This window comes from Entelurus aequoreus, linkage group LG12, assembly GCF_033978785.1.
Source record: "Entelurus aequoreus isolate RoL-2023_Sb linkage group LG12, RoL_Eaeq_v1.1, whole genome shotgun sequence".
Taxonomy (NCBI): Eukaryota; Metazoa; Chordata; class Actinopteri; order Syngnathiformes; family Syngnathidae; genus Entelurus; species Entelurus aequoreus.
The window spans coordinates 36,742,073-36,763,289 of NC_084742.1; the positions used below are offsets into that span (position 1 = coordinate 36,742,073).

Below are 21,217 nucleotides of genomic sequence, written 5' to 3' on the forward strand. Positions count from 1 at the left end.
AACAAAAGGGTACAAACAAAAGGCGCTCACAGAGGAGGTAAAAAAACTTGACTAGGAAAACAAAAGGCGCGCACAATGGCGGAGAACTATGAACATTAAACAAACAAAAACTTACGTGACAAGAGATGAAACAAGAACTAACGTGACAAGGAACTGTGGACATGGCATGAATGGATGATGTCGCCAGGACCAACAACAGAAACAGAAAAGCCTATATAGTGACATGAAAAGTGAAAACAGGTGCGTGACTAACTGTGAACAGGTGCATGACATGACTGTGAAAACGTGAGACAGGTGTGTGAGTCCAAACGTGGAACAGGTGAAACTAATGGTTGCTATGGTGACAAACAAAACCAGGAAGTGAAACAAGGAACTAAGGAAGTGTCCAAAAAACAAAACAGCACATGGCCAAACAAAAACATGAACACAGACATGACAGAACCCCCCCCTTACGGACAGATCCCAGATGTCCAAAAACAAAAAACAGGATCAAGAGTCATGGGAGGGGGGGAGGGGGACATGGCGGTGGGTCGCCAGACCAGGTGTCCCCGAATCCACCGGGGCAGAGTCAGGTGGCGACGGCGGGTAGACCGCCGCTGAACCTGACGAGGTGGGCGACCTGGGAATGGCCACATTCGTGGCAGACGAGGAGGTCGGCGCACCTGGCGTGGCGGACGCCCATGGAATGGCCACATCCTTGGCCGACGAGGAGGTGGGCGCGTTGTCGTGGCAGGCGGCGAAGCTTGGCGTGGCGCGTCAGGCGGCGAAGCTTGGCGTGGCGGGTCTTTGTCTTGGCATGGGTGGTCTTGGCGGTCTTGGTCTTGGCAGCGTGGGTCATGGTCTTGGTCTTGGCATGGTTGGTCTTGGTCTTGGACTTGGCGTGGTTGGTCTTGGTCTTGGACTTGGCGTGGCGGTGCTTGGACTTGGTCTTGGTTTGGGTCACTTGGCGGGTCTTGGTCTTGGTCACTTGGCGGGTCTTGGTCTTGGTCACTTGGCGGGTCTTGGTCACTTGGCGGGTCTTGGTCTTGGTCACTTGGCGGTTCTTGGTCACTTGGCGGTTCTTGGTCACTTGGCGGTTCTTGGTCTTGGTCACTTGGCGGGTCTTGGTCTTGGTCACTTGGCGGGTCTTGGTCTTGGCTTTGGTCTTGGCGTGGGGCAGCCACGGGCGGCACTTGGCGGCGTGGGGCAGCCACGGGCGGCACTTGGCGGCGTGGGGCAGCCACGGGCGGCACTTGGCGGCGTGGGGCAGCCACGGGCGGCACTTGGCGGCGTGGGGCAGCCACGGGCGGCACTTGGCGGCGTGGGGCAGCCACGGGCGGCACTTGGCGGCGTGGGGCAGCCACGGGCGGCACTTGGCGGCGAGCAGGTACTGGCGGCGCTTGGCGTGGAGCAGGTACTGGTGGCGCTTGACGTGGAGCAGGTACTGGTGGCGCTTGGCGTGGAGCAGGTACTGGTGGCGCTTGACGTGGAGCAGGTACTGGTGGCGCTTGACGTGGAGCAGGTACTGGTGGCGCTTGGCGTGGAGCTGGGCGTGGAGCAGGTAGATCTTGGCATGGTCGAAAAACTGGTGGTGGCGGCCGTGCTGGTGGCTGTGGCTTGGCAGGTCGAAAGACAGGTGGTGGGGGTCGTGCTGGAGGCTGTGGCTTGGCGTGACGAAAGACTGGTGGTGGGGGTCGTGCTGGTGGCTGTGGCTTGGCATGACGAAAGACTGGTGGTGGGGGTCGTGCTGGTGGCTGTGGCTTGGCAGGTCGAAAGACAGGTGGTGGGGGTCGTGCTGGAGGCTGTGGCTTGGCAGGTCGAAAGACAGGTGGTGGTGGCCGAGCTGGAGGCTGTGGCTTGGCATGACGATGCTGACCCACCCCACCTGAACAATTATTCCAGCCCTAGCCCCCCCCTCAAGGAGCGGATCCCAGACGCGCTCCCCGCGGTCTGGAACCGTCTTTTGGGTGGGCGGAGGGGGTTCAGGAGGAGGGCAGAATCCTCCCTCTAAATTGTCCAAAAGGTCTTTCGTTCCCCCCCACCTGGGCTTTTGTGGGTGAAAAAAAATTTCTGACTTGGGCGTGGCATGAGTCCTGGGGGGGGCGGGGCATGAAAATTGGGTGACTGTGATTGACAGGATCTGATTTCTAAAAACATGTCTTGGTAATATTTAATCATGGATTTAGAGTCTTGGTTGGGATGTGGCTGACAAGAAAAAGAGGTTCAGGGGAAAAAAATCCATGACGTCACCCACTGGCAGCGGCGTGACGTCGTCCTGGGAAGCCGGGCTGGCTGCAGCTCGTTTCCGCCCGGAGGGGGAGGAGCTTGCGGGAACCGATGCGTCCTTTCCAATGCTTGTGGAAGCCCTCCCTGACGTCCTTCGTTGGAGCGGCGCTTCCGGGACTGCGGTGACGCAGCGCCATCCTCGGACAAAGGGAGCTGATCGGCACCAGTTTGCCGGTCGGACCCCACATGAGATCCCTGCGCTCCATGGGGGAATGGCGGAGTGTCTCGGCTTCCATGGCGCGCAGACCTCCACGTTACCTCGTCAAAATTGTCCCATTTTTTTGCGGGAGAACTTTTATGCTGGCGACATACTGTCAAAACTGGGTCTTTGGCGTGGTTTGCTCTCCCGTGGTGCAAAAGAAATGGAACGGACGTGGCGTGCAGGTAAAGACATAGTTTAATTATAACTATAAACTACAAAGTACAAACAAAAGGGTACAAACAAAAGGCGCTCACAGAGGAGGTAAAAAAACTTGACTAGGAAAACAAAAGGCGCGCACAATGGCGGAGAACTATGAACATTAAACAAACAAAAACTTACGTGACAAGAGATGAAACAAGAACTAACGTGACAAGGAACTGTGAACATGGCATGAATGGATGATGTCGCCAGGACCAACAACAGAAACAGAAAAGCCTATATAGTGACATGAAAAGTGAAAACAGGTGCGTGACTAACTGTGAACAGGTGCATGACATGACTGTGAAAACGTGAGACAGGTGTGTGAGTCCAAACGTGGAACAGGTGAAACTAATGGTTGCTATGGTGACAAACAAAACCAGGAAGTGAAACAAGGAACTAAGGAAGTGTCCAAAAAACAAAACAGCACATGGCCAAACAAAAACATGAACACAGACATGACAACATACAAGGGAATGAAGTGCATACTTACTCATCAGCCATACATGTCACACCAAACAACGCCAACACTGTCATAAACCGTTGCCATATAGTGAAACCACATTAAACAACAATGACAAACACATTTCAGGAGAATATTTTCACCGCAACACAACAGAACACATTTCCAGAATTCCCTGCGGCACCAAGTCTTCCGGGACGCTACAATATTTACATGTTTAATTGCTTTAGTGAATGGAATGTATTCAGCAATTTCCAAAGTGTACCGTAAACTGAAAAAAAAAAAAAAAGCATATCACAATACAAAAACACACAGAAATTATGAATGGGATGCTAAAATCCTATTGAATTTTACAGTTTTTTAACTGATTAAGACATCCAGAACGTACATGGATAAAGGATGTGGGATTTACTATATAAACTAAAGTTTTCGAACGTATTTCTGTTACAATGTTGCATGGAGGCTGTTGGTGTGACCCTAAGATGCAGAAAAAAGGTAGATGACGTGCTTGCAAGAAGGTCATTTTGACACACCAAAATAAAGTAGCACCAGCGTGGCTACACCAACATAGCAGTATAATGAACCAGCTTGGTCTGTAAGACAACACTCCTGATTGGCAATTAGCAAACAGGTCAGCCACCCCAAATCCAAACCAAGTACAGGGGAGATCAGCCCTCAGAAGCAGAGGTAACGCTACAGCACACATGCAAGAACAAGAAGTGAATAAAAAAAAAAGGGCACTGGAGAGGAAAAAATACCAAACATAGGAAAACACGAAAGTCCAAAACAGTCATGACGGATGACCTCAACAAGATTAGCACAAACAAAGCAAAATGTTGACAGAAACAGTGCAACATGAAAGCAAAGGTTAAAAAACCACCAAACTTGTTATGTTTTGTTCTTTGTGTGGGTTGTGTGGCAGCAAGGATACAATGACGCAGCTGTAGATGTTAAGAATAAAGTATTTAAAGGCCTACTGAAACCCACTACTACCGACCACGCAGTCTGATAGTTTATATATCAATGATGAAATCTTAACATTGCAACACATGCCAATACGGCCGGGTTAGATTAGTAAAGTGCAATTTTAAATTTCCCGCAAAAATATTCTGCTGAAAACGTCTCGGTATGATGACGTTTGCGCTTGACGTCACGGATTGTGTGGACATATTGGGACACCATTGTGGCCAGCTATTAAGTCGTCTGTTTTCATCGCAAAATTCCACAGTATTCTGGACATCTGTGTTGGTGAATCTTTTGCAATTTGTTTAAGGAAAAATAAAGACAGCAAAGAAGAAAGCTGTAGGTTGGATCGGTGTTTTAGCGGCTGGCTACAGCAACACAACCAGGAGGACTTTGAGTTGGATAGCAGACGCGCTATCGTGAGTACAGCTTTGGCTTCCAAACATTTGATCGCTTGCCCGCCCGTGCGTGCCGCTATGTGCATGTCATGTACGTAACTTTGGGGAAATATATGTGCTGTATGAACTTTACGGAGGTGAACGGTACTTTGGGCTGTGGGATTGAGTGTGTTGTGCGGGTGTTTGAGTTGTATTGGTGGGTTATATGGACGGGAGGGGGGAGGTGTTTGTTATGCGCGATTAATTTGTGGCATATTAAATATAAGCCTGGTTGTGTTGTGGCTAATAGAGTATATATATATGTCTTGTGTTTATTTACTGTTTTAGTCATTCCCAGCTGAATATCAGGTCCCACCCGCCTCTCACAGCATATTCCCTATCTGAATCGCTTCCACTGCCCTCTAGTCCTTCACTCTCACTTTCCTCATCCACAAATCTTTCATCCTCGCTCAAATTAATGGGGTAGTCGTCGCTTTCTCGGTCCGAATCGCTCTCGCTGCTGGTGGCCATGATTGTAAACAATGTGCAGATGTGAGGCGCTCCACAACCTGTGACGTCACGCTACTTCCGGTACAGGCAAGGCTTTTTTATCAGCGACCAAAAGTTGCGAACTTTATCGTCGATGTTCTCTACTAAATCCTTTCAGCAAAAATATGGCAATATCGCGAAATTATCAAGTATGACACATAGAATTGACCTGCTATCTCCGTTTAAATAAGAAAATGTCATTTCAGTAGGCCTTTAATGACAAAGGGATGTGCTCAGGAGTAGTAGCACAGAACACAACAATGCAAAGTAGCAAACACCACATATGTGCTCAAATAACACACACTGGAATGCACTGGAATAAAAACAGTAGGAATTGGCAGCAAAAGCCCATGGAGCGACTGAAGTGTAAATGCAAAACCAGCAAGCAGAGTTCAAATAATAATCCACAACTCCCATTGTTTCAGGAGAAGCACCAACAAGTGAGCAGCAACATCTGCAGCAAAGAGACAATGATCTGGCAACTAGCTAAGGTTCCACGCTGCACTAAATAACCCTAATTGCCAGTAAGTCCCAGCTGCGCACCAAGCAGCGACTGTGGTTTAAGGCACCACCTACGGAGCCCAGCAGGAACAGGAAATACCAAAACAAAAGACGAAATTTTAAGTCATCCTATCATGTGGAACATGGTGAAAATGTCTGATATAATTTCACTTTTCAGCAGAAGTTTAGTAAAAATCTCGCTCCCTTGCCTCTATCCCATACAATAGCGCTTGCTGTCTGTTTTTTAAACAGACCTTGTCTTTGTGGCGCTGCTGTGACAGTCATTATAATTACAGTATTTACAGAATATACTATATGGGTTTCCTAACCATAGTCCCGGGAGCGCAACCTAGAGGGCTGCCAAAAGATATCTGTTTCTCAGCTGTGGTCCGTATGGGCCACAGCGGTACTCAATTTTAACATACGTTTACACCACAATATCAAACAAACAGAAGAAGTCTGGAGCTAAAGACATAGAGAAGTTTCTTAAGTGCAAAAATTATGACTAAAGTGGGGAAGGTGTATTTTCACTTGCACTTAAATTTTATTGACGGTTTAGTTAAACATATTCATTAACAATTGAGTTAATTTATTTCAGTACTACCGTATTTTTCGTACTATAAGGCGCACTTAAAAAAATCATTTCATTTTCTCAAAAATCGACAGTGCGACCTATAACCCGGTGCGCCTAATGTACGGCATAATTCTGGTTGTGCTTACTGACCTTGAAGCAATTTTATTTGGTACATGTTGTAATGGTAAGTCTGACCAGTAGATGGCAGTCAAACATAAGAGATACATGTAGACTGCAATATGATGGCAGTAAACAACACCAAAACTTTAAATGTTCCATTGAAAATATGGAACATTACACACGGCGCTCAAAAATCTGTCAAAATGTTTTTAGTACGACTTCGATAAGCTTTGAAGCTGCACCGCTTGATGGATTGTCGGCGCATTAAGTATACAAGTATTATTATGGTGTGTGTATAAGGACCGCAAAATGGCCCCTATTATCTGGCGTTTTGTTTCGCAATATTATGCAAAACCAACTTTTCTTATATTCTGGTACCTGCTGATTTGTATTTGGGATCTGCATAAGTCCTGAAAATGTGCGTGCGTCCGCAATTGTAGTCCGTGCCGACACCATAGTCAATAAGCTTATTTTTTTCTCTATCTTCTTATGTGACATTCATCTTCCGCTGTTGCCATTTCCAATATAAAGTAGCGTAAAGTTCTTACTTACCGTATATCAGTCAGTAAACTCGCCATGAAAGCGCTAAAACATACCGGTATAGTGAGTATAGATTATTCACCCAAGGAAATTTAGTTATTAAAGAGTTCCGGCCGGACGGTTTTTCAGGGGACACATTTCCGTTGATGTTGCACCAGTGAGCCACGGATGAGGAGATGCTGCTCCGTTATTGGTTTAGGTAAAGTCTGAATGTCATTAAAACAGTTAGCTCTATCTTTTGACACTTCTTCCACTCCCGTCCTTGCACGCTACACCGCTACAACAAAGATGACGGGGAGAAGACGCTGCCAAATGTGAGCCACGTAAATAAGACCGCCCACAAAACGGCGCATCTTGAAGAGACGCTCAGAATATTACTTGAAGATGATCTGTAAAACATAATCAATGCAATATTTTGACCAAAGAACCACCACTACATGTTATGTAGACCACAAGGAAGTGTTTTAAATGTAGAAAAAAATCATAATATGACTCCTTTAATGCGCCCGATAATCCGGTGCGCCTTTTGTATGAAAAAATACCTAAATAGACCCGCTCATCGGCAGTGCACCTTTTAAAATGGTGCGCCCTATAGTCCGAAAAATATGGTGCATTGTTATAAATGTATTTTGCGTCTGTTATTAGTGCTTATTTTTCTAAACAGCCTGCGCTAAGCCTAACGTTTATGTGTTAAATAAATAAAAAACACATCGTTACATATCATTTGACAAGGTTTGTAAACTGTAAGTTGGGTAAAAAAATAGTTAATATAATTAAAATCAAGAGTGATATTACTAATTCAGTGTTAATATTTGAGTTGGTCCCCAAGGTCACAAAAAGCACAAGCTTTCTCGCTTCAGAAACCATTGGAATACTTTTGATAGTTCAAGGCTGAAATTGTAAATCCATTGGTGGCTACAAAAAAATTATATAGAAACACCTGGCCAGGCAAATATGGCCCTTCGACTGTATTTTGCCAAGATTGGTTTAGAGTAAAGACATTTATTTCAATGCTGGAGCAGTGCATAGAAGCTTTCCTAGTTTGCTGTTTTTGTATGCTTTCTGCACTTGTGCTTTTATCATCACTCTGCTTGGCCCATTCAGCACCCTCACAGTCGTACATGTTTATGAGTGCACACACACACACACATATTTGAGGGTGTGCAACATGTGGCAGACAATATTACGGTCTGTGGTCAAGGCCAGACAGCTTGACATGCACAATCACACACTAATGCAGCATTTGTATGCATGTACTGTATGTATTCAATTATTTTTTTTCCCAGAGAAGCACCTTTGTCAGAGGCAATTACACGGGTCATCCTGAATTTTAATGAAGAAATAATGAAGTTGGAGGAAGACGGCGGGAGATAAAGACAACGAGGGTAGAGAGGTTTGGGGGTTCGGCGGTGGGGGGTTGGGGCGGGGGAGTGTAATGGATGCAGCAATGGTGAGGACATCAGAGCGAGGAATAATAATCACACATGGAATGCTCAATGTGTCTGTGTGTGTGTGTGTGTGTGTGTGTGTGTGTGTGTGTGTGTGTGTGTGTGTGTGTGTGTGTGTGTGTGTGTGTGTTCTTGTATTTCTACCCTTCTTGAGACATCAACAAGGAAAAGTAGCTTCCATATGAGGAGGTGTGAACAAGTTAGGCCATAAATCATGGTCCCAATACGGAAAACCATTGCATCTAATAGAGAATGTCTCATTTGCACCCCTGGTGGTGACATCTGTCAAAATGAGGGTGGTCCCAAAAAGGAGGGATTTTTCATATTGACGGTTTTAAAAGTGCTCCCCCTCTGGCCAACATATGAAATAACAAGTGTGTGTAAGACATTGAAATGCGACCCCTTTGGCCAACATTTATAAAAATAAATAAATATGTATATAGAGACAAACTGTAATAACTTAATAATGAAGATTAAAAAACAATTGCAAATAAAAAATTCAAAAGAAAAAAAGTGGTCTTTTTCTCACAATGTGTCGACCTTTTTCTTATATAATTGGGAACAATTTCTCATATTCTTACTGTTTCGTAAAATTATTACTTGTATTGGCAATTTTTCAGTTGTTCTTGTAAAACTGAAATTTTTGGAGTAAAATTATGACTTTTGTCATAATTCATAATTTAAAAAGAGGACTTTTGTCATAATTTTGCCAAGTAAATTTCTGATTACTATTATAATATTGCCAAAATGTTAGTTTTCTTATAAAGTTGTGACTTTTGACGAGTAAAATTACAACTCTTTTCATAAAATTGCCAACATTTTAAGCTTTTCCTCTAAAATTGCGACTGTTATTGAGTACAATTCCAACTTTTATCACCATATTGCACAAATGTTCCGTTTTTTTTGTAAAATTTTGACTTGCGTTGAGTAAAATTCAAAATTTTATTATAATACTGCCAAAGTTTTTCTTGTGAAATTGTGACCTTTTTCTTGTGAAATACCAACTAATTTTTCACAACAGGGTTTTTTATATTTGCATAGTATGTATATATTATTAATGTTGTAAATACACATCTTTATATATCTAGAAAGGGTGGTCCTAAAGAGGTAGGCTTTTTTCGGAGGTCTCAAGAAGGTAACAAATACAAGTGTGTGTGTGTGTGTGTGTGTGCGTGTGTGTGTGTGTGTGTGTGTGTGTGTGTGTGTGTGTGTGTGTGTGTGTGTGTGTGTGTGTGTGTGTGTGTGTGTGTGTGTGTGTTTGCCACATGCTTGGCATTTGTCATGAAAAGGTCAATTGAATGATGAATGAATATAGAGTAATGTTAATTGATCATAGGGCTGGGTGATACATCGAGTTTGTAAGATATATCGATATATTTTCAAACAAGATATGAATTAAGAAAATATCGTAATATCGATATTTATTTCACGTTAAAATTTCTAAATGCCGCTTATTTGTTGTGTTCCTTGTTCTACCCCGCTCCCCCTCCACGGGCTACTAAACCCCTCCCCTTCCTCCTTCCAAGACATGCTTGCACGTATAAGAACATCCATGATTGGTTGGTTGTTTACTAGGATGAGTCATGATTGGTTAGGGACAGGCCAATCAGAGACAAGATAGGGCGGGTCATCAAACCAGGAAGGGGAATCACAAAGTGCCTGCCTACAAATATATTTTTTTATATCTGAGTTTGATATATTTTGTAATATTTGCAGATATTATTTATTTTACGTACAAATAATATTTTTCTATTTTTTTTATGTTATGTAATTCTGTACTATTTAAACAGTTTCTTTTCTGTGCTGTTATAACCCAACTTGACTAACTGGTTAATAAAAGTGTTTACTGTACAGTTGTCATTCACTTCAAATTCACTGAATATCGCTCAAAAATGAATATCTTTATATGTATACTTTCACCAAAAAATATCTCGAGATATATATCGAATATCGAGTTTAAGTAAAAATATATTGAATATCGCTCAAAAATGAATATCTTTATATGTATACTTTCACCGAAAAATATATCGAGATGTATATCGAATATCGAGTTTAAGTAAAAATGTATTGAGATGTACTTTTTCGTCCATATCGCCCAGCCCTAATTGGTCATATACACTATATTCTCTTGGTAATCCGAGGAATTAAATAGGAACCTTTTGAGCATATTTTGGGGTGATTTCTTGCCTCTTTGGGGTTAAAAAACTGCAACTCAAAATTTCATTTTCTTTTTTTCTTTTATTTATTTATTTCAGGCAATGACATAAAAAAATAATAATATATTTTAATATAGTGCAAAAGGTAATGTATAGTATGTAATGCATACAATGTTATTAAAGTATTTTTTATGATAAGTCATATCAGGATGCAGTTTTGTCCCTCCGTGCATGATTGCAGTCCACCATCTCAGACATGTGACAGGCCCGGAATTCTTTTTTTTAATGCTGGCTCAAATGTGTCCCTCACTGTCATCTACTCTCTTGCCAGTTAGTGTTGTGTCGTTCACGAACGATTCGTTCAAAAGAACGAATCTTTTGAGTGAACGTACTGAACCGAATCACTTCATGAACTGATTCGTTCCTTTCTCAGTTCAGTTGAGCTCCGCCGCGACCATGCCGGTATGAGTGGAACTGGCGCATTCTGTGGCTCACTGAACCCTCGACGTCGGCGAACGACGCAGCCAATGAGAGGGCTGGGGGAGGGACTGAGCGAACGATTCGTTCACCGCGGATTAACGACATGAATCACTCAGTGAACGTCAACGCTCTCGCTCTCTGCTCTGCTTGCCCCAATGCCGCGAGTGATTCTCCCCACGTCGCGGGGATATGTTTCATGCCATTGGCATCCGTTCTCCATTCATTCTCCAAGCTAACGGCTAATGTTGACTCAAGCCACATGAAAACAAACACACGTCCCCATTATCTCAACACATAAAGTTAAAGAAAATCCGTGCAGGCTGAGCAGCAGCAACGCGAGGGGGAGGGGTGGAGGGTAACGTGTAGGGCAGGCTGTTTTGGGAAGATTTAAATTAAAAATAATAACTAATGTATGTACACATACATAGGCTATTATTTACACAGTTATTGTAACAAAAATAAATTTCTCCTTGGGGATCAATTCTGATTCATATTATTATTATTATTATTATTAGCCATTCTACTGTAACTGTTGTTGTTGTTGTTGTTTAGTAGCTATCATCATCATTATAATAATGCTGATTTGCAATTAAACTGTACTGCTGCTGCAGAAGTGATTCGGTAGACGTACTGAACTGCGGCCACAGTGTGGCGTTGTCAGTCACTGATTCTAGTGATTCGTACTGTCAAAAGAACTGCAGAAGAGATTCGGTACACGTACTGAACTGCGGCCACAGTGTGGCGTTGTCAGTCACTGATTCTAGTGATCCGTACAGTCAAAAGAACTGCCGATCTCATGAAAACAAGCCACATGAAAACAAAATGAGAGTAGACTAGTAGAGGAGACAGAAAGAAGGGGCGGGGGGTAAAGTGTAAGCAGGCTGTTTTGAGAAGATTTAAAATAAAAACAATAACTAATGTATGTACACATACATAGGCTATTATTTACACAGTTATTGTAACAAAAATACATTTCTCCTTGGGGATCAATTCTGATTCATATTATTATTATCCCTTCTACTGCAACTGTTGTTGTTGTTAGATTAACGCGAGTCCCTACGCAGTACGCAGTGCACGAATGTCTGCACTGTACCACCCCACACCCCATCTCTGCTCGAACAACACTTAATTTGCAGACTTGTCCCAACCGTGCTAAACTGGGCTTTTATTTGGTTTGGTGTCAGTTTTTTTACATTCTCTTTGCACTACAGCATCACATGATCTATTCCTTGTTTCTATTCATTCTATTGTATTTATAGTCTGTTCATATTAACTCATGCTATTTATAACCTACCCGACCATGTAAATATCCTATTCTATTTAAATCATACTAATACGAAACCCAATGTTGTAACAATATTGGTAAGGAGCAAACTGCTAAGTCAGCATTGATAGCAATTATGAGTTCATTGCAGTACAACAACTGTAACATGACTTTCACATCAACAGCTGAGTAGCAAAACATTTTAAAGCGCATGCAGAGATAAATAAACGCGGACAACTTTTAGTATTTCAGATGCGGCTACTGTCTTAATTCCTCCGGGGTTGTGGGGGCTGAGTAGCGCTTTATAGCGGCAGCCGGCTTCCAGGGTCCCAACTCCCCCCCTCCCCCCCTCTGTTGCGAGTTGTTGTGATTACATGTACCATGTTTATGTGTGCCATGCTATGTGAGGTTTTTTCCTCGGACTCAGTCTGGACCCCTCCTGAGGGTCCAGCCTTAGACTGATATTTTTTTTACTCTTCCTCCTTTCCCAATGTCACCTTTTTCCCACCTTTTTAAGGAGCGCTGTAAGTGGCTGTTCCGTTGGCGGTCCCGTCTTGTCCCCCTGTAACGTATGTCTGCTCTTAGTGGGATTGTGCCGAAAATGTAATTTCAGTTCTTATGTGTCTTGTACATGTTAAGAATGGACAATAATAAAGCTGCTGTCTGTCGTCTTGTGGAGTTACCCTAAAACCCACATTATGAAGTTGCCTGCAAGCCATAGTTGTTAACGTCATTGGTTTTTAACTGGGTGCAAATCAGACCCCGGCGGGTTTTGGTTTTTGTACACCCGGCTACTGGAGGAGACTGCAGATAATGGAAAATACAAATTAATTGGAACTTTTAGTGAGACCATATCAACACTCTGTGCCTTATTTCATTCTGATTGATTGCAAAAGAAGCGGCCATGTATCTATGGTGATATAAGGTACGTCCACCATGGCAACCGTTCTCCTTTACCTTTTTACTTTGGAATTGGCTGTGCCTCCAGGGTGAATCTTAGCTCGCTGCCGCACGCCAGGAGCTTTAATTCCGCGTTTGACGTCAGCATCCATTTCCATTAGGGCCATCAGTGCTCGCTCTGAGTCCCATTGATCGTGTCAGTGTGTCAGATTTAGCGTGATCCATCAGGACAAATGGATGATGATGTTCTTAGTTATGTCTTCGCTGCCATTTGAGCAGGTGAAATTCTTGAAATGTGAAGTTTTGAATAATTGAAGAGAACTTTCTCTGAAGCGGCTGGCAGATGTCATCTGTTGGTTCATGCTTCACATTCTTAAACAGATAAGAGTTATGCATTTATGAGTGTACAGTAGGTACCCGCTATTGCTGATGATGAAGAAGCCTATACAAAGCTCTATAAATGCCTCTCGCAGCAATTAAACACATTTTGAATTAAATCGTACTTATTAAAAAACAATTATAAGAATACAGAATTGTACTTACCAACCATCTTGTCAAAGCAAGTGTTGAGTAAATTGCTTTATTGTCCCAACTCTTTTCGCACTGCAGATAAGTCATCAAACCACTTTCATCTTCATTTACCATAATAAAATCTAAATATTTACAAGTTGAAGCAGAGAAAATAAATACGCAAATATGCGGGGGAAAGGAAAGCCAAACCATGAATATGCTAGAATCTGCTAGAGTTATCCATTTGTTTGGGTCCCTGTTTTGAATCCTTGGAGATGTAGACGGGGCTGTTCATTTATATAAATACGTGCAGGTCTTTATTATTTTATACCTTCATCCATATTGCATTATGAGCGTGACCTCAAGCTGAACCCCTGCTTTATATAAACGACATCATATTTCCCGCTGTCACCCAGGCGCATCCCTACAAATTTCAAAATAACACAAAAAGGAAATGGAGTCGTAGGATCGTTTACACACGGAGATGCTTGAGCCTCCGGCGCTGTTAAGTCTTAATTAATGCAAATTAGGATTTTCTTAATGATGGATGCGTTGGATTTGTTTTTGCTCTTTCCGTCTGAAATGCCTTGTTTGGAGGGAGGCACCCATGAGGAACAGTTGCGACAACCGGGGAGCTAATTAACGCCTTAGCCGACCTTGTTGGCGCCTATTCAATGCCATACAGCTTAATTTCAACCACGAAAATGGTTACGTCAAGGCACCTGTCATACAGAGCCCTCCCTTCTTAAAAAATGTCACAGTGATGCAGCAAAATCACATCTCTGTTTTCTAAAAATAAAAAAAATATACAAAAGATAAACCTTCAGGAGTCTGGCACAATGTTTTGCAAGCCGAAACCTTACAAAGACGCCACAATCAATACTTTAATCCTGTGGTTTTTTTTTAAAAGTTTGCAGTGTGGAGGATTACTGAAATATGTTTCTCTTACAGAAAAAAAAAATTAAGTTTTTGTTTCTAGGATAAAATTGATTTATTAAAAGGTTAAATGAGAAGTTTTCCCCCTGCAGACAAAACATGGCTCGAACACCTAAATTGGGATTGATTGGCATTTAATTTTTAATTGAACACCTCACAAGGTCCACCTTAGGAGGTCTGACTAAACGTTCTCCTTGTGCTTTTTTTTTTTTTTACTAGAACGAGTGAGAATATCTTCAAGACTGACCTTGTGCATGCAGGCTTGTTCCACACGATGATCCGAACAGCGCTGGGTGAGGGTGAGTCCATACAAACTCAAATAAAAGTACAATTATTGTGTATGTAGTGTCTTCTTAGCCTTGATGTTTACCTGTTACAGTAATCCCTCGGTAATCGCTGTTATTTGGTTCATAAATCAATTTCTGCGAAGCAGGAATCATTAATTATAAACTGAATATTATCATAGCTAGAACATAAATACCTGTTCACAACCTTTCTAAATACATTTTCCAACATTATGAGATCCCTCTAAACATGAACTGACACTATCTATCACTCTTTAATCCAGTATAGTAATGCTCTCTGAGGCTGAGCCTATCAGTGGCCACTTTACTGAACAGCGTGCTCTGATTGGTTTGGTGTCATCCAGTGGCCAATACTACAGTAGTATTGATCTTTTTAGTTAATTTAGAAATGTTTATGCATGAAAATGCTTAATTTAGGGCAAAAATGCTGCACAATATGCTTACCCCCCCCCCCAAATACGGAAAATTGGCAAGGTGTAAGCCGTAATATTTGAAGCGCAATGAGGCGAGGGACGACTGTACATACATTTTTTACCTTTTTTTATTTTTATTTTTTTTATTTATTTTTTTATATCTGTGGGTTTGATAGTTAGCCATTTAGTGAGTAAACTAATTTAGTCAATTTGGAAATGAGATGTGTGATGCCCCCTGTTTAGAACTGGTTCTTTAACGACAAAACCCCAAAACAGTGAAGTTGGCACATTGTGTAAAACTTAAATAAAAACAGAATACAATGATTTGCAAATCCTTTTCAACCTATATCCAATTGAATAGACTGCAAAGACAAGATACTTAACGTTCGAACTGGAAAACTTTGTTATTTTTTGCAAATATTAGCTCATTTGGAATTTGATGCCTGCAACATGTTTCAAAAAGTTGACACAAGTGGCAAAAAAGACTGAGAACGTTGAGGCATGCTCATCAAACACTTATTGGGAACACCCCACAGGTGAACAGGCTAATTGGGAACAGGTGGGTGCCATGATTGGGTATAAAAGCAGCTTCCATGAAATGCTCAGTCATTCACAAACAAGGATGGGGCGAGGGTCACCACTTTGTGAACAAATGCATGAGCAAAATGTCCAACAGTTTAAGAACAACATTTATCAACGAGCTATTGCAAGGAGACCATCTGCGGTCCGTAATATCATCAAAAGGTTCAGAGAATTTGGAGAAATCCCTGCACGTAAGCGATGATATTACGGACCTTGGATCCCTCAGGCGGTACTGCATCAAAAAGCAACATCATTGTGTAAAGGATATCACCACATGGGCTCAGGAACACTTCAGAAAACCACTGTCAGTAACTATAGTTTGTCACTACATCTGTAAGCGCATGTTAAAACTTACTATGCAAAGCCAAAGCCATTTATCAACAACACCCAGAAACGCTGCCAGCTTCGCTGGGCCCAAGCTCATCTAAGATTTCACCTTGTAAACACCACACAGATCCATCTCTGTTTTTCTATTCATTACGCTCAGATGGAAAATATATTTATAGAGGCAGAGCACAGACCTTTTACATGGTACTGTACATCATATCATTATTTATATCATATCAAATGTATCATATTAATTAATACAATTAATTAGCATATTAAGTGCGTGTGCAGTTAAGCCAGATAGGTGTGGATGCCACGCAAATGCGACGTGATGGATTGACGTCTCACGGCGACTACAGTGTCAGCGCTTGCGATCTTACTTTTTGAGCAACTTTATGGATTATTATATTACTTACATTTTTCACTTTTTTCAGTGGATTAATATTGGTTTGTGGATTATTGATTGCTTGACACTGGACTTTGAGGGTCTTTTGAGGGGGAAATATTGTTGTGTTACAAACTTTTGTATGGTGTTGTTTCCTTATTTGTGATTACTCCACACTGGTTATTACATCCTAGGGCTGTGCAATATGGCAAAAAACAACAACATACAATCTCTTAATATCACAATATTTTACATTGTTTTTAATCTGCCAGTTTTGTAGCATATGTACTAAAAACCAAATAAACTCTGGATTAGTTCAACGCTTTATTAACATTCTAAGTGCATTAAAAAAGCAAACAAAATTACCAATGAATTTGAGTTTATATATTTTCAAGTAAAAGAAAGATGCATCAGTTAATATTTCAGCACTGGTGGTATTAGTTATCATGAATTTACCAATCAAAATGTTTAATCTGTGGTTGTGTCCACAACTGCCTGCAGGTGTTTTATGGCCACAAGTATACGCAAGAGAAAAATAAACATATCACCTTACACGTAGAAGTCATTTGGGAAATGTTCGGCTCTGTATTTTGGAGTTAGTTGGGTAGTTTGAGGTGGCCGTGTGTCCCGGAGGCAAGCACAGAAATGACCTCAGAAGGGTGCACCATGCAGGGCTGTGTAGAGAGAGCAGGCCCCTGGCTGACACGGCTTCATGGAGGTGAGTGTTTGTCAAGTTGTATGTTTTTTGCTCTCATTGACAACATCTCAGTCACATTTCGACAATTTCCGTGACTTTACGCATTCAGACTGTTTTTAGCAAACATTGATTCTGACCGCTATTCCGATGACACGTAAATCTATGATTCTGTTTACTTCCGCCAACCTGAAAATGGGGTGGTAAAAGGTCAACTGCGATTGGCTGTTCCGCAGTATCTATTTTTGTGCCTCGCAGCAGTGCCTGAATGAATGTTTCAGCGTGCATGACATAATTACGACGGCCAGCTGAATAAAAAGTATTGATAGCAGTATCATTTGTCCAGAAGTTTCATGGTCTGCTTGGATTAGGAACCGGTACTCGGTATAAATCCCTAGTTAATAGTTAGTTAGCAACATAACTCCAAAAATTATAAGCAAATTTTAACTTCTCTGTGTGTGTATGGCAGGGGTCGGCAACCCAAAACGTTGCAAGAGCCAAATTGGACCTAAAATACAAGAAACTAATTTGTCTGGAGCCGCAAACAATTAAAAGCTGTATATTAGTTTTATAATGAAGACAACACTTGACGTAAGTGTCTATATTAGCTGTAATAGCCTACTATCAAAATGACTTTAAAAGTATTATTTAAGTGTTATAATGAAGACAACACATGACGTAAGTGTCTATGTTGGCTATAATAGCCTACTATCAAAATGACTGTGTGTCACAAGCTGAAGCAAATCTTCGTTGACAGAAATGTTGAAGTGTAATATTTATTCTACACATTTTTACAACATTAGAAACCATTAGTAAATTAGGGTCTACTCAGAAGGTGAGATAACTCCAATAAATTACTGTCTTTTAATGGCCTTAGGTATAGATGTGTGTGTCCACGTTAAAGGAAACAGCAGGCTGTCTTTTTTTTAATAGATATATTACAATCTTTGGCAAGCTAGTTAATGTTTGCTGTGGTCTGGAACAACATGGAAAACAAACAACTATCTGAAATGCAGCCAATATTAAATACAGATAATGTGTCATGAGACATGCAAAACTAAATTATTTACTAAGAAGATAAAAATAAAGTTTATTAAATGAGCTGAAATATACCTACAAATGAGGCATAATGATGCAATATGTACATACAGCTAGCCTAAATAGTATGTTAGCATTGATTATCTTCCAGTCATGCACTGACCAAATATACCTGATTAGCACATCAACAAGTCAATAACATCAACAAAGTGCACCTTTGTGCATTCACGCACAGCATGAAACTGTCAGGACTAGGTTCTCGGGTTGTGTTTCTCCAGAAGGCAATGGAAAATTGGCGCGTGCAAGACGTGAATTTAAATACATGATTTATTTTTAACACTAATAAACTAAAAAAAGGAAGCAAACAAATGGCGTGCACAAAGGCGGAAATACAAACTTGACTAAGAAACAAAAGACATGCACGTGGGCAAACAAAAACACTAACTGTGGTCTTAATAAACAAAACTTACTTGGCATGAGAAAAAACATGAAAAAGAGCAGCATGGATCATCAGAGTGGCAGGAGTGTGAATGTGTGAGGACGCCAGGACGAACAACAGAAACAGACAGATTTAAATAGTGACGTGATCAGTGAAAACAGGTGCGTGACAAGACAGGTGAAAACTAATGGGTGACCATGGAAACCAAACCAAACAAAGAAGTGCAACCAGGAACTAAAAAAAGAGTCCAAAAAACAAACACATGGCCAAAACAAAAACATGAACAGACATGACAGAACCCCCCCCCCCTTACGGACAGATCCCAGATGTCCAAAAAACAAAACACAAAACAGGATCAAGAGTCATGGGAGGGCGGGAGGGGGACATGGCGGTGGGTCGCCAGGCCAAGTGGCCCCGAATCCACCGAGGCATAGTCATGTGGCGGCGGCGAGTGGAACGCCGCCACCACAGGCGAGGTGGGCGACCCGGGAAGGGCCACATGCGTGGCCGACGAAGAGGTGGGCGCACTTGGCGTGGCGGACGACCAGGTAGTGGCCACAACCGTGGCAGGCGAGGAGGCAGGCGAGGAGGCAGGCGAGGAGGCAGGCGAGGAGGCAGGCGAGGAGGCAGGCGCGTCGTCGTCATTGCAGGCGTTGAAGCCGCAGATGACGCAGGTGCGGGTGCAGCAGACGAAGCAGGCGGCGAAGCTTGGCGTGGCACTTCGGGCGGCGAAACTTGGTCTTGGCCGCTTGGAGGGTCTTGGCTGCTTGGAGGGTCTTGGCGAGGGTCTTGGTGAGGGTCTTCGTCCTGGTCTTGGCAAGGGTGGTCTTGGACTTGGTCTTGGTCTTGGCATGGTTGGTCTTGGACATGGTCTTGGCATGGTTGGTCTTGGACTTGGTCTTGGCATGGTTGGTCTTGGACTTGGTCTTGGCTTGGACTTGGGGGATCTTGGTCTTGACTTGGACTTGGGGGATCTTGGTCTTAGCTTGGACTTGGGGGATCTTGGTCTTGGCTTGCACTTGGGGGATCTTGGTCTTGGCTTGGACTTGGGGGATTTTGGTCTTGGCTTGGACTTGGGGGATCTTGGTCTTGGCTTGGACTTGGGGGATCTTGGTCTTGGCTTGACGGGTCGCGTCGTGGAGCTGCGACTGGCGGCGCTTGGCGTCGTGAAGCTGCGACTGGCGGCGCTTGGCGTCGTGAAGCTGCGACTGGCGGCGCTTGGCGTCGTGAAGCTGCGACTGGCGGCGCTTGGCGTGAAGCTGCGACTGGCGGCGCTTGGCGTGAAGCTGTGACTGGCGGCGCTTGGCGTGAAGCTGCGACTGGCGGCGCTTGGCGTGAAGCTGCGACTGGTGGCGCTTGGCATGAAGCTGCGACTGGTGGCGCTTGGCGTGAAGCTGCGACTGGTGGCGCTTGGCGTGAAGCTGCGACTGGCGGCGCTTGGCATGAAGCTGCGACTGGTGGCGCTTGGCGTGAAGCTGGGCATGGTGGAGCTTTGCATGGTGGAGCTTGGCATGGTGGAGCTGCTAGGCATGTTGATAGCCTTGGAGCAGGGCGTGGAGCAGGTGAAGGTGGCCTAGCTGGAGGCTGTGGCTTGGCAGGTCGAAAGACTGGTGGTGGCGGCCGTGCTGGTGGCTGTGGCTTGGCGTGACGAAATTCAGGTGGTGGTGGCCGAGCTGGAGGCTGTGGCTTGGCAGACCGAAGAACGACCCCACCTGAACAGTCCCCAGCCCTAGCCCCCCCCCCCCCTCAAGGAGCGGATCCCAGACGCGCTCCCTGCTGTCTGGAACCGTCTTTTGGGGTGGGTGGAGGGAGGCCAGGAGGGGGGCAGAATCTTCCCCTCCAAACTGTCCAAAAAGTCTTTCTTCTTCCTGGGATTGAGTGGGTGAAAAAAAAAAATTGTGTGACTTGGGCGTGGCTTGAGTCCTGGGGGGCGGGGCATGAAAACTGGGTGACTGTGACTGATATGCTCTAATTTGTAAAAACATGTCCTGATAATGCTTTATCTTGGACTTACAGTATTTTGCTGGGGGCGGGTGATCAAAAGAAAAAGAGTTCAGAAAAAAAAAAATCCTGGTCTGTGATGTCATTTTGGAGCTGCGGAGCTGGCAGCAACCTGCTTCCGCCCGGAGTGGGAGGAGCCTGCGGCAGCGCCGCATGCTGTCCGCTCACCTTCCCTGATGTCCTTGGTCTGGAGCGGCGCTTCCGGGACTACGGTGATGCAGCGCCGTCCTCGGACCAACTGGAGCTCAATGGCACCAGATTTCCATCTGGCCCCCACATCAGGTCTCTGCGCTTCCCGGAGGAATAACGCAGCGTCTCTTCCTCCATCGCGCGGAGGACCTCCCACGCTGCCTCGTCAAAATTGTCCAATTTTCTTGCGGAGAAACTCTTCTGCTGGCGTCCTACTGTCAGGACTAGGTTCTCGGGTCGTGTTTCTCCAGAAGGCAATGGAAAATTGGCGCATGCAAGATGTGAATTTAAATACATGATTTATTTTTAACACTAATAAACTAAAAAAAGGAAGCAAACAAATGGCGTGCACAAAGGCGGAAATACAAACTTGACTAAGAAACAAAAGACATGCACGT

General features: G+C 43.4%; 1 protein-coding gene across 3 annotated transcripts in view; it reads left to right on the top strand.

Annotated features, from left to right (window-relative positions):
* htr2cl1 (5-hydroxytryptamine (serotonin) receptor 2C, G protein-coupled-like 1) overlaps positions 1 to 21,217 on the top strand; it is a 218,888-nt gene that overhangs the window by 104,644 nt on the left and 93,027 nt on the right. For 2 of the 3 annotated variants that reach the window (XM_062065908.1, XM_062065906.1), the window contains one exon: positions 14,666 to 14,745. The gene's annotated coding sequence lies outside the window, so the exon portion shown is untranslated. Of the gene's footprint in view, positions 1 to 4,476; positions 4,511 to 14,665; positions 14,746 to 21,217 lie in introns of those variants that run through there. The other variant, XM_062065907.1, reaches the window with a different exon arrangement.